We start from the raw sequence: 10,507 nt of genomic DNA on the forward strand, positions 1-10,507 counted from the left end.
ATCTCGACCCACTAGAAAATCTTCCAACGAGATTTTCCGAATCGAATGATGAGGGTCATTTGTTTTGAGTAAAATAGTGGGAGCATATTTAATTAAAGGCCTAATTAAATATGTCAATGATACTTATATTTTCATTAATCCTTATGTAGATTATCATGACAACAAACACCTCTAACAACATTTTGCGATCAATCCTTGATAAGGAAAAATTGTCTGGGACAAATTTTCTGGATTGGCACCGAAACCTGAGGATTGTCCTCAAACATGATAAAAAGCTGTATGTCTTGGAGACACCTGTTCCTGAAGAGGAACCTCCTAGTTCTACAACTAAGGCAGAAAGAGATGCTTATAAGAAGCATGTCGATGATGCCAATGAAACTGCTTGTCTCATGCTAGCTACTATGAACTCAGAATTACAAAAGCAACATGAGAACATGGCAGCATTCGATATGATCGAACACCTGAAAATGCTCTATCAAGAGCAAGCAAGGCATGAGAGGTTTGAAGTTTCAAAAGCTCTTTTTCAAGGCAAGTTAGCTGAGGGAGCCCCTGTAGGTCCCCATGTACTCAAGATGATTGGGTATGTGGAAAACCTTGAGAGATCGGGTTTTCCCCTCGAAAAGGAACTTGCGACTGACTTGATCTTGCAATCGTTGCCAGATAGATTCAGTCAATTTGTCCTAAATTTCAATATGAATGAAATGGACAAATCTCTTCCTGAACTGCTCGCCATGTTAAGAACTGCCGAGCAGAATCTGAAGTCAAAAGGGAAGTCCATTATGATGATCGGAAATGGAAAGAGACAGAACAAAAGGCCCACTAAACAGGGTGATAAAAGGAAAGGCAAGGAAGTTGCCAAACCCAAACCCATCGTTGCTGCTTTAAAGCCTAGTGGAGGCATAGCAAAAGAAGGCACTTGCTTTCATTGCGGTAAGACCGGACACTGGAAGAGAAACTGCCCAAAGTACTTGGAAGATAAGAAGAATGTAGTAGAGACTTCAACTTCAGGTATTTTTGTTATTGAAATTAATTTATCTACTTCTGCATCATGGGTATTAGATACTGGATGTGGTTCTCACATTTGTACAAATGTGCAGGGACTAAAAAGGAGTAGAGATTTGGCAAAAGGTGAAGTCGACCTACGAGTTGGCTATGGAGCAAAGGTTGCTGCTTTAGCCGTAGGAACTTATGTATTGACTTTACCTAGTGGTTTAATAATTCAGTTAGAGAACTGTTATTATGTACCTGCAATTAGCAGGAATATTATTTCCGTTTCTTGTTTGGACAAGTTTGGTTTTTCATTTATAATAAAGAACAATTGTTGTTTAATTTATTTGAATGATATATTCTATGCTACTGCACAAATGAACAATGGATTATATGTCCTTGATCTTGAAATGCCTATTTATAACATTAATACTAAAAGGATGAAACCTAATGAGTTAAATCCAACTTACCTTTGGCATTGTCGATTAGGCCACATAAATGAGAAGCGCATTTCCAAACTCCATAAAGATGGACTGTTGGACTCTTTTGATTATGAATCATATGAGACATGCAGATCTTGTTTAATTGGAAAGATGACAAAGTCTCCATTCACAAGAAAAGGTGAAAGAGCGAATGATCTTTTGGCCCTTATACATACTGATGTATGTCGACCACTGAACATACCAGCCATAGGAGGTTTGCAGTACTTCATCACATTCACTGATGATTTCAGTAGATATGGTTATGTGTATTTAATGAAACATAAATCAGAGTCCTTTGAAAAGTTCAAGGAATTCAAGAATGAAGTACAAAACCAACTAGGTAAGAATATTAAAACTCTTCGATCAGATCGAGGTGGTAAGTATTTAAGCCTAGAGTTTGATGACCATCTGAAAGAGTGTGGGATCCTATCCCAACTCACTCCTCCTGGAACACCCCAATGGAATGGTGTATCTGAGAGAAGAAATCGAACCCTGTTGGACATGGTCCGATCCATGATGAGTCCCGCCGATCTTCCAAACTCCTTTTGGGGACATGCACTGTTGACAACAGCTTACACACTTAACCGTGTTCCATCAAAAAAAAAGGTTGAAAAGATACCATATGAGATATGGAGTGGTAAGAAACCACATATGTCTTACATGAAGATTTGGGGTTGCGAAGTGTATGTGAAACGACAAATTTAACTAAGCTTGAGCCCAAATCTGACAAATGCTTATTTGTGGGATATCCTAAAGAAGCAAGAGGGTATTACTTCTACAATCCTTCTGAGGGCAAAGAGTTTGTCGCTCGAACTGGAGTTTTCCTAGAAAAGGATTTTATTTCCAAAGGAATAAGTGGGAGGAAAGTAGAGCTTGAAGAAATTCAAGAATCACAAGGCATTGATACACCTATGGAGGAATTAGAGCAGAAAACACAAATAGTTGTGTAAAGAGCAACCTGCTCAAGTAGAACAAGACCAACGTAGGTCAAGCAGGATACGTCACCTACCTGAGAGATATGGATATCTCATAACAGATCAAGGTGATGTATTACTCATGGATCAAGATGAGCCTGTGACCTACTCATGGAATCTTCGTTTTGATGAAACAGTAAAATAATATGGATTCATCAAGAACGGAGATGAGTCATGTGTCTACAAGAAGGTTAGTGGGAGCATGATCGTGTTCCTGGTATTATATGTAGATGACATATTACTCATTGGAAACGAAATCCCTACCCTGCAACAAGTAAAGTCTTGGTTGGGGAAATGTTTTTCTATGAAGGACCTAGGTGAAGCAGCCTATAAATTAGGAATCAGAATCTATAGAGATAGATCACAAATGCTTGGCCTAAGTCAGAGTACATAGACAAAGTGCTGAGACGCTTTAATATGAATGGTTCCAATGGTTATGTGTTTTGCTTAAATGGTGGCGTTGTGAGCTAGAAAAGTTCAAAGCATGATACAGTTGCTGATTCTACAATCGAGGCCGAGTATATTGCTGCCTCAAGTGCAGTAAAGGAAGCTGTTTGGATCAAAAGTTCATTAGTGAATTTGACATAGTTCCTAGCATTGTGGATCCCATTGGTCTCTATTGTGATAACAATGGTGCTATCGCACAAGCTAAGGAACCTAGACCTCACCAACGATCCAAACACATACTCAGGCGTTACCACCTCATTCGAGAGATAATAGATAAAGGAGATGTGAAAATATGTAGAGTACCTACACTTGACATGCTGACCCACTGACAAAGCCTCTTGCGCAGCAGAAGCATGATGACCATACTAGATCAATGGTCATTAGGGGTATGCCTGATTGGCTCTAGTGCTAGTGGGAGATTGTTGGTGTAAGCCCTAGAGGCCAATACTTTTGGTACTTGTATCGAATTATTTATTAATAATTAAAAGGCTTTTTCTTTATTATATTTGATTAATAAAGTCCCTAGAATAGCTAGTCTGTTTAATGTATCAAGTATGACTTAATCATGAGATCATATTAAACATAAGGACACTATTCTTAAAGTATCCGTAGTCGAGCTTTATTGTGAAGTGGGATAACATTAAAGCATTAAGACTATTATGTTTGTAGACTGATGATCACATCTCATGGATCATGGATAAAGAGTTATCAAGTCTTAAACATAGGTATGAATATTAAGAGTAATATTTATACCGGATTGACCCGCTATGAGAATACTATATAGAAAGTTATGCAAATTGTCATAAGTTATTCTCATGGTGATAATGGTGTATACCATTCTTCGACCTGAAACCACTATGGATCCTAGATGTAGAGTCGAGTGCTTTGTTGCTGATCCAACGTTGTCTGTAACTGGATAACCATAAAGGCAGTTGATGGGTACTCCACAAAGCATGCCAAGGGACATGAGTGACCTAGATGGAATTTGCCCATCCTCGTAACAGGATAAATGTCTATGGGCCCAATATTGGACTGGACAAGGATGACACGGTCTATACCTTATGCTCAATATAGACATAAGGGCAAAGGGGTAATTATACACATAATTATTATCACAAAAGGATTTGTCAGATCACATGACATTTTTGTGACTTGGGTAGCAGTGATGTGTTGCTAGATACCGCTCACTGTTTATTATGTTAAATGCGTGATTTAATATAATTGCCAACGTCGCGAAAACCTACAGGGTCACACACAAAGGACGAATTGATGAGAGATAGAGTAACTAAGGAACATCGTAAGGTACGATGTACTTAAGTAGAATACGAAATATGGTAAGGTACCAAATACTTAAGTGATTTTGGCATATTATCAGATATGGGCCAAAATACACTTAAGTGGGCTTTTTAGCTTAAAGCCCACACAAGTGGTCCTATAAATAGAACCCTTGGGTAGAAGCATTGTAACTCAGACTCAAGTGAAGACTTGGAATTTTGTTTCCCTCTCTCTCTCACTCAAAGCCTTCATTCGTACTAGCTAGCACTGAGATTGAAGGAATCCGTTCGTGTGGACTGAGTAGAGACGTTGTCATCGTTCAACGTTCGTGATCGCTCCGTGGATCTGTATCCAAGGTTTTGATCAGATCTGCACCAAAGGTTTGAATCGCCATAAGAGGTAACGATTCTATCACTGATCATGCCCATTCGTAAGGATCACTAAATGGAGAAATTTTTAAATTCCGCTGTGCCTTGGATGGCAATTCTCCTTCAGAAACTACTGATAATTGCATACAATGTCACACACAATGTCATGACATTGTATTATGATAACCTGAATGCTGCAATTATGTCCAAAAGTCCTATTCAGCACAGTTGGACCAAGTACATTATTTGCTGTCATCACTCCATTAGAAAATTTGTGGAAGACAAATTCATAGCTCTAAAACATGAAATGCAATTAGTTGACAGATTTGCAAGGGATTTGGATGATAATCAGTTTGAATGTGTAAGAGGGAAATTGGGGATTTGGACTCTTATGAAATTATGGAAATTAAAATGGAATGGAAAAGGAAATAAAAATAGTGTCTGCCCACTTAAAAGAAAGAGCCACATTAATGATGAATCATTACCTAGTATTGGAACTAGTATCTATGCCATTTCCACACGCTACCTAAACACAACTCTTTCCATCTTCATCCAACTACTCAGAAAACCATTGCTAGGGCAAAGAAATTTTGTTCAAAAGTTCAACAACATGTCTCAACATCCATCATCATCTGGGTCAAAACCCTTTCATCATGCAAAGACTCCCTCCATGGAGTTTCTAGATGAAGACGTGCTGGACGTTACTCCTCTTTGTGTGATACCAGGTGACGCCCCAGGCCCCTCTTCCATGGCTGAAAGTAAGCAAGGTAATATCCCTGATAAATCTCCTCATCCAAATGACATGCATTATGCTGATCGTGCCATTAGGAACCTAGTTACTAGGATTCTAAGTGAAGGGCATGCAGTCAAGGGTGTTTCTACCCCTCTGTCCAGAAGGGACCCCTCACCTGAGGAGGAACCCCAAGCTGAAAAAGATGATGACTCATCTAGATCAGAAAAGGAGGTGACTGCTGAGGGATTATGTTCTCTAGGTAAAACCCTACCTAGTAAGAAACCAACAAATATGTCTCATGAAACTGCTGAGAATATTATTGACCTGGAGGAAGAAAGTTCTGAAGAAGAGGATGACACTTTGGTTCATCTTGTAAAACCAAGTGTAGCTAAGAAACTGAGGACTAGAAAAGGGAAGATTGTGGCTGAAATAAGGACAAGAAGAACAGAGAAAAAGGTTGTTGGTGTAGGACCCTCCAAATCTTGGAGTAAAGTTGAGATTGGGAAGAGGAAAGAAAGAGAGAGTTCTGACTCTGAAGAGGTCTGTAGGACTATTACAGCTGGCCAAGTTAAGAAATGGCCTAGTAGGAATCACCTATCAACTGGCAAGCTAACTGTCAAATATGCCATCTTGCACAAGATTGGTTCAGCCAACTAGGTACCTACTAATCATATCTCAACCATCTCCATTGATCTTGGAAGAATCATTCATGCAATTGGAACCAGGATAAACTATGACTTTGGAAGGTTTATGTTTGATCAAATTGTCAGACATGCCTCCACAAATGCAGTGAAGCTGCCCATTGCCTTCCCATCCATTATTTGTGGTATTATCTTTAGCCAACAACCAGGCATTCTTAATACAAGTGACATTCCAAGCAGAAGAAAGCCCCCACTATCCATTCACTATAAGCTGTTTGAGGGAAGTCATGTCAATGATGTTGTCATGACATCTGCCAGAAGGGAGCCTGCATCTCAAGGGAGCTTAATTGATCAATTAAAGGAAACCTGCAAGGAACTGGATAATGGTATAAGGGTGGCCAAGGCAAGAAAAGAGGTTTTGGAGGTTCTTATCAGTAGCCTAGAAAAGGAATAAATGAAGAAGGTTGGTGAGACCAAAGATTCAGATGCCAATACCTCAAGTGAGAGGTCAAATGCTTAATCTAGTGGCAACTCTGAAGGCTCTGAAGGTGAAGATGATACTTCTTCCTCTGATTAATGGTTCCCCCCTTGTGTTGAAGACTGTGTGAGGTATGTTGTGGTGAAAACTGTGATGTGTGTGCTGTGTTTGAAGACTGTTATGTTGTGGCTGATGTTATGGAAGTTGTTCCCCCATATGTTTTGATGCTGAAGAATTTGTTTCTTTTTGTTTAAATGTGTAATTTGTGGCAGTCCTTATTGATGCCTTTATGTAATATTTTGGGCTCTTAATGAGTTCCATGGATTTGTTCATTATCTCAGCTATCACATCTGTGTATAATATTGGTATGTATCTCCTAACAATTATGTTTTAACATGTTATATGTTATGACATCTGTGGTGACATTCTCTGCTAGGCTAATTGACATTTATTTTGTCTAATTGGTCACCTTTGGTCAAAATTTTGACTAAAAAGGGGGAGAAGTGATGTATGAGATGTTGAGCTGTAAGGAGATGTATGTGCTGGTATAACTGAACAGATGGACAACTATTATTGAAGGAGATGTGCTTGTTGTAAAACAGAATGCTATTCTGCTTACAGATGTCAAAGGGGATGTCTGATGTGGTGGTGCACATGTGTTGATGTTGAAGCAGTTGCCAGAATGTTATTTTGACTGTTACAAGTGTTGTGGTTACAGGTGCTGTTATTATCATGGGAGATGTATGTGGTGCACATATTTAGGGGAGAAGGAGTACCCTTGCGCATTTGTGTGTCTTACTAGTTGCCTCTATAAACTAGTAATTCTGTTTGTGTTGCACAAATTTAGGGGGAGGAGAAGTACCCTTGTGCATGTGTGTATTACTAGTAGCTATAGCTAGTAATTGTGTTTGCTTATGCTGCTGTTTAAACTGTTGTGTAACTGCTGATAGTTTTCTTGTGAACAAAAAGGATAGATATATGTTTTAGCCAAAATTTGCCAGAGGGGGGAGTTTGTTGGTTCTAAGTGTTGGCAGCAATTTTGGTAAAACAAAGAGTGTTCACAAGATGTTGCATGTGATGTCTTAACATAAGATATCTATGTACCTGTTGGAGTTCAAGAACATGATCATGCATGATTGTTTCAGAATGTCATAATGACATGGCATTTGATGATATGTACCTGTTGGAGTTTTAAAACATAATTATGCAGGATTTTTTTCAGGATGTCATACACGATGTCATGACATCTGATGTTTTGTACCTGCTAGAAATTATAAAAGGAACTATGGAATTATGTAGGATTGTTCCAGGATGTCAGACCCGATGTCATGACATCCTGTACACAGAATATTCAGTGTGAATATCTGGTGTTATGTGATTGCGCAATTAATGACAATCTATGTATGATTGAAGATCTGATTTACAGGCGCATTCAATCATTGATTACAACCTGATTTACTTATTTTCCAAAGAGATCTAACTAGCTGTCATGAGAAGATTTAATTAGAAAATAGTTTTAGGGTTTTCAAGATGTCCAAGCCCAACTGAAAGCTTCTATAAAAAAGGACTTGGAAAACCTGATTTGAAACACAACAAATACTGAGCGAAATATATATAGAGAGCTAGGGTTTGTGTCTTGTTTAGTCGTGAGACTTGTAAGCCATTCAAGTCATCTTTAGATGATTGAATTGGTCTGATTTGTGGTTGTAATTTGTCACTCTAAAGCTGTTAAGCAAGAGTGTGTGTCTACTTGATCAAAGCTATGAAGCAAGATCAAGTGTGTGTCTACTTAATCAAAACTGTTAAGCAAGATCAAGTGTGTGTCTACTTGATTGAAACTGTGAAGTAAAATCAAGTGTGTGTTATTGAAAAGTGTTTTCTTTTCTCAAGGGAGTGTTGTTTAAAATCACAAGTGTGATTGTAGGGAAGTGAGTGGGTTCTCATATCTAAGAGTGCTTAGGTATAAATTGCACGGGTAGAGATTAGGTGAGAAAGACTGTAACTTGTTGAAGTGTACGGAGAGTCTTTGAACTGATTCTATTTAGTGGATTTCCTTCCTGGCTTGGTAGCCCCCAGACGTAGGTGAGTTGCACCGAACTGGGTTAACAATTGCTTGTGTCTTTTGCTTTACCATTCTGTATCTTTATCCTGTTTGTGTTACTCAAATATTAGTTCGTGACATTACCTTCGACATCTCATATCTGATACCAGAATTTCAATATTTTTTGTGAATTTTGTGATTTTTAACTTGTTTTAATTAGTTTTTAATTACTTTTAACTTTTGAAATGCCAAAAAAAAATAGTCAATGGTCATTTGACCTTGTTTGACCTATGATAAATCCCTTGACCATTTATTTGGTGTTTTGAAGGGGTTTTATGTTTTTTGATCTTTGAAAACTTATTTTCTTCATTTTTAAAATTGTTTAATTGATTTAATGCTTTGATGAACTTTTGTTTTGACTTTGTGTTGACCTTACTTTTGTTTGGCCTTGGTCTTGGTTGAATTGGACTTTGACTTGGTCAATACCATTGGATTTAGGGGGTTGATGAAGTTTGAACTTCATCCCTCAAGATGAATGAATGATATTGATCAAATAAGATTTATCCCTTGACCAATTTGGGATCCTATTCATTTCATCTTTCCATCTTAATTTTATTTCTTCCCCAATCATCTCTTGGCCAATGACTTCTCAATGAATCATTAGCTAGTTGATTCATCAATGACCTTGTGTCAGATGAATCAACATATACTTGATTGAGATATGCCCACCCCTCTTATTTTTATGTGTGGTATGCTTTAGGAGGTTGGTATTGGATACCTTGTCTCTAGCAAGCATTAACACCAACATTATTATTGATCGACCTCCGATAGGTAAGGCTTTTACATAAGACTACTTACGATTGCTTAACATAACGCTAAATTTACTTAAAGACATCAATTAACATACTAACTTGACAACTAACATTTAATTTTCTTGTCATTTACTTTAATTCAAATTAAATTCTTGCACTTTATCATTGCTTGTCATTTACATTCATGCAAATTTTTTATGTTTAAGTCATTTGCTCTTTGCCCACTTGGGTCTATATTAATGTTTCCGTCATTTTCATTTTGCTCACTTGAGTCATTATATTTTGTGCTTGCGATCTTATCTTGTTTGTGGTCTTAGGACCTTAAAACACTTAATAAAAACAAAAACACAAAAAAACACATTGGTGGACTTTTGGATCTTTGTCTGTGACTTGATTTTGACCTATGGATTTAGAGTAGGCAACATTCCTAAGCTATGGAAGAAACTTGACCAATGCCATTAATTTGAGACCAAGAACTTGGCTAATGCCATTCATCTTATACAAGCTTGTGAGACTCCCTTGGGTTTATCTGATACACTCTTTCTCTTTTGTCCAGATTTTTTTTAATCTTATTGTTATTATTTGATGTCCTCTCTTTGAGTATGTTTCATGAGATATTTTATCTTATACACATATAGGACATTGAAGATTGCTTGCTTTTGAGTGCTAGCTTGGATGTTTGGTTATCTTTATTTGATACCATTGGTATTCTTATTAATTGCTTGAATGTTTATGGCTTTGTTGTTTGCTTGACAGTCCAAAAGAAATGAGTTTCTATCCGACACTATTGTCTTGTGGATGCTTCCAATGAATTAGATTTTTTCAACTTTAAACTTTTAAATCTTGTCTAAGCCTCTTCATATCCTCCATTTTCTTCATTAATTTCAAAATCTACCTCTCATTTTCAAAACTTCTTTGCTTGTTTTTTTTCCAACATTGACTTGTTTTAATAAGTAAAAACCTTGGCCTTATGCCATTGATTTTCAAACTATTTTCTTAATCAAACTTGTAAAAATACTTAATCATATTAACTTTATTTTCAAAAAGACTAAAAAGAACTAACAACCTCATCTAATCATTTTGGCCACTTAGTGCCTTTTTTCCTTTTAGCCTTTTCAAAAAGAAAATATTTAGATTTGAGTTATCATTGGTTGATATGTAATTCTCCCATTTCCATGATATATTGAGGGTAAGACTTTCCATTTACTAGGGGTTAGTGACATACTTGTTGATTTAATCCAAGTTGAAACCCTCTCTTAAATGTTTAAA

Source organism: Lathyrus oleraceus, chromosome 2, assembly GCF_024323335.1.
Source record: "Lathyrus oleraceus cultivar Zhongwan6 chromosome 2, CAAS_Psat_ZW6_1.0, whole genome shotgun sequence".
NCBI lineage: Eukaryota > Viridiplantae > Streptophyta > Magnoliopsida > Fabales > Fabaceae > Lathyrus > Lathyrus oleraceus.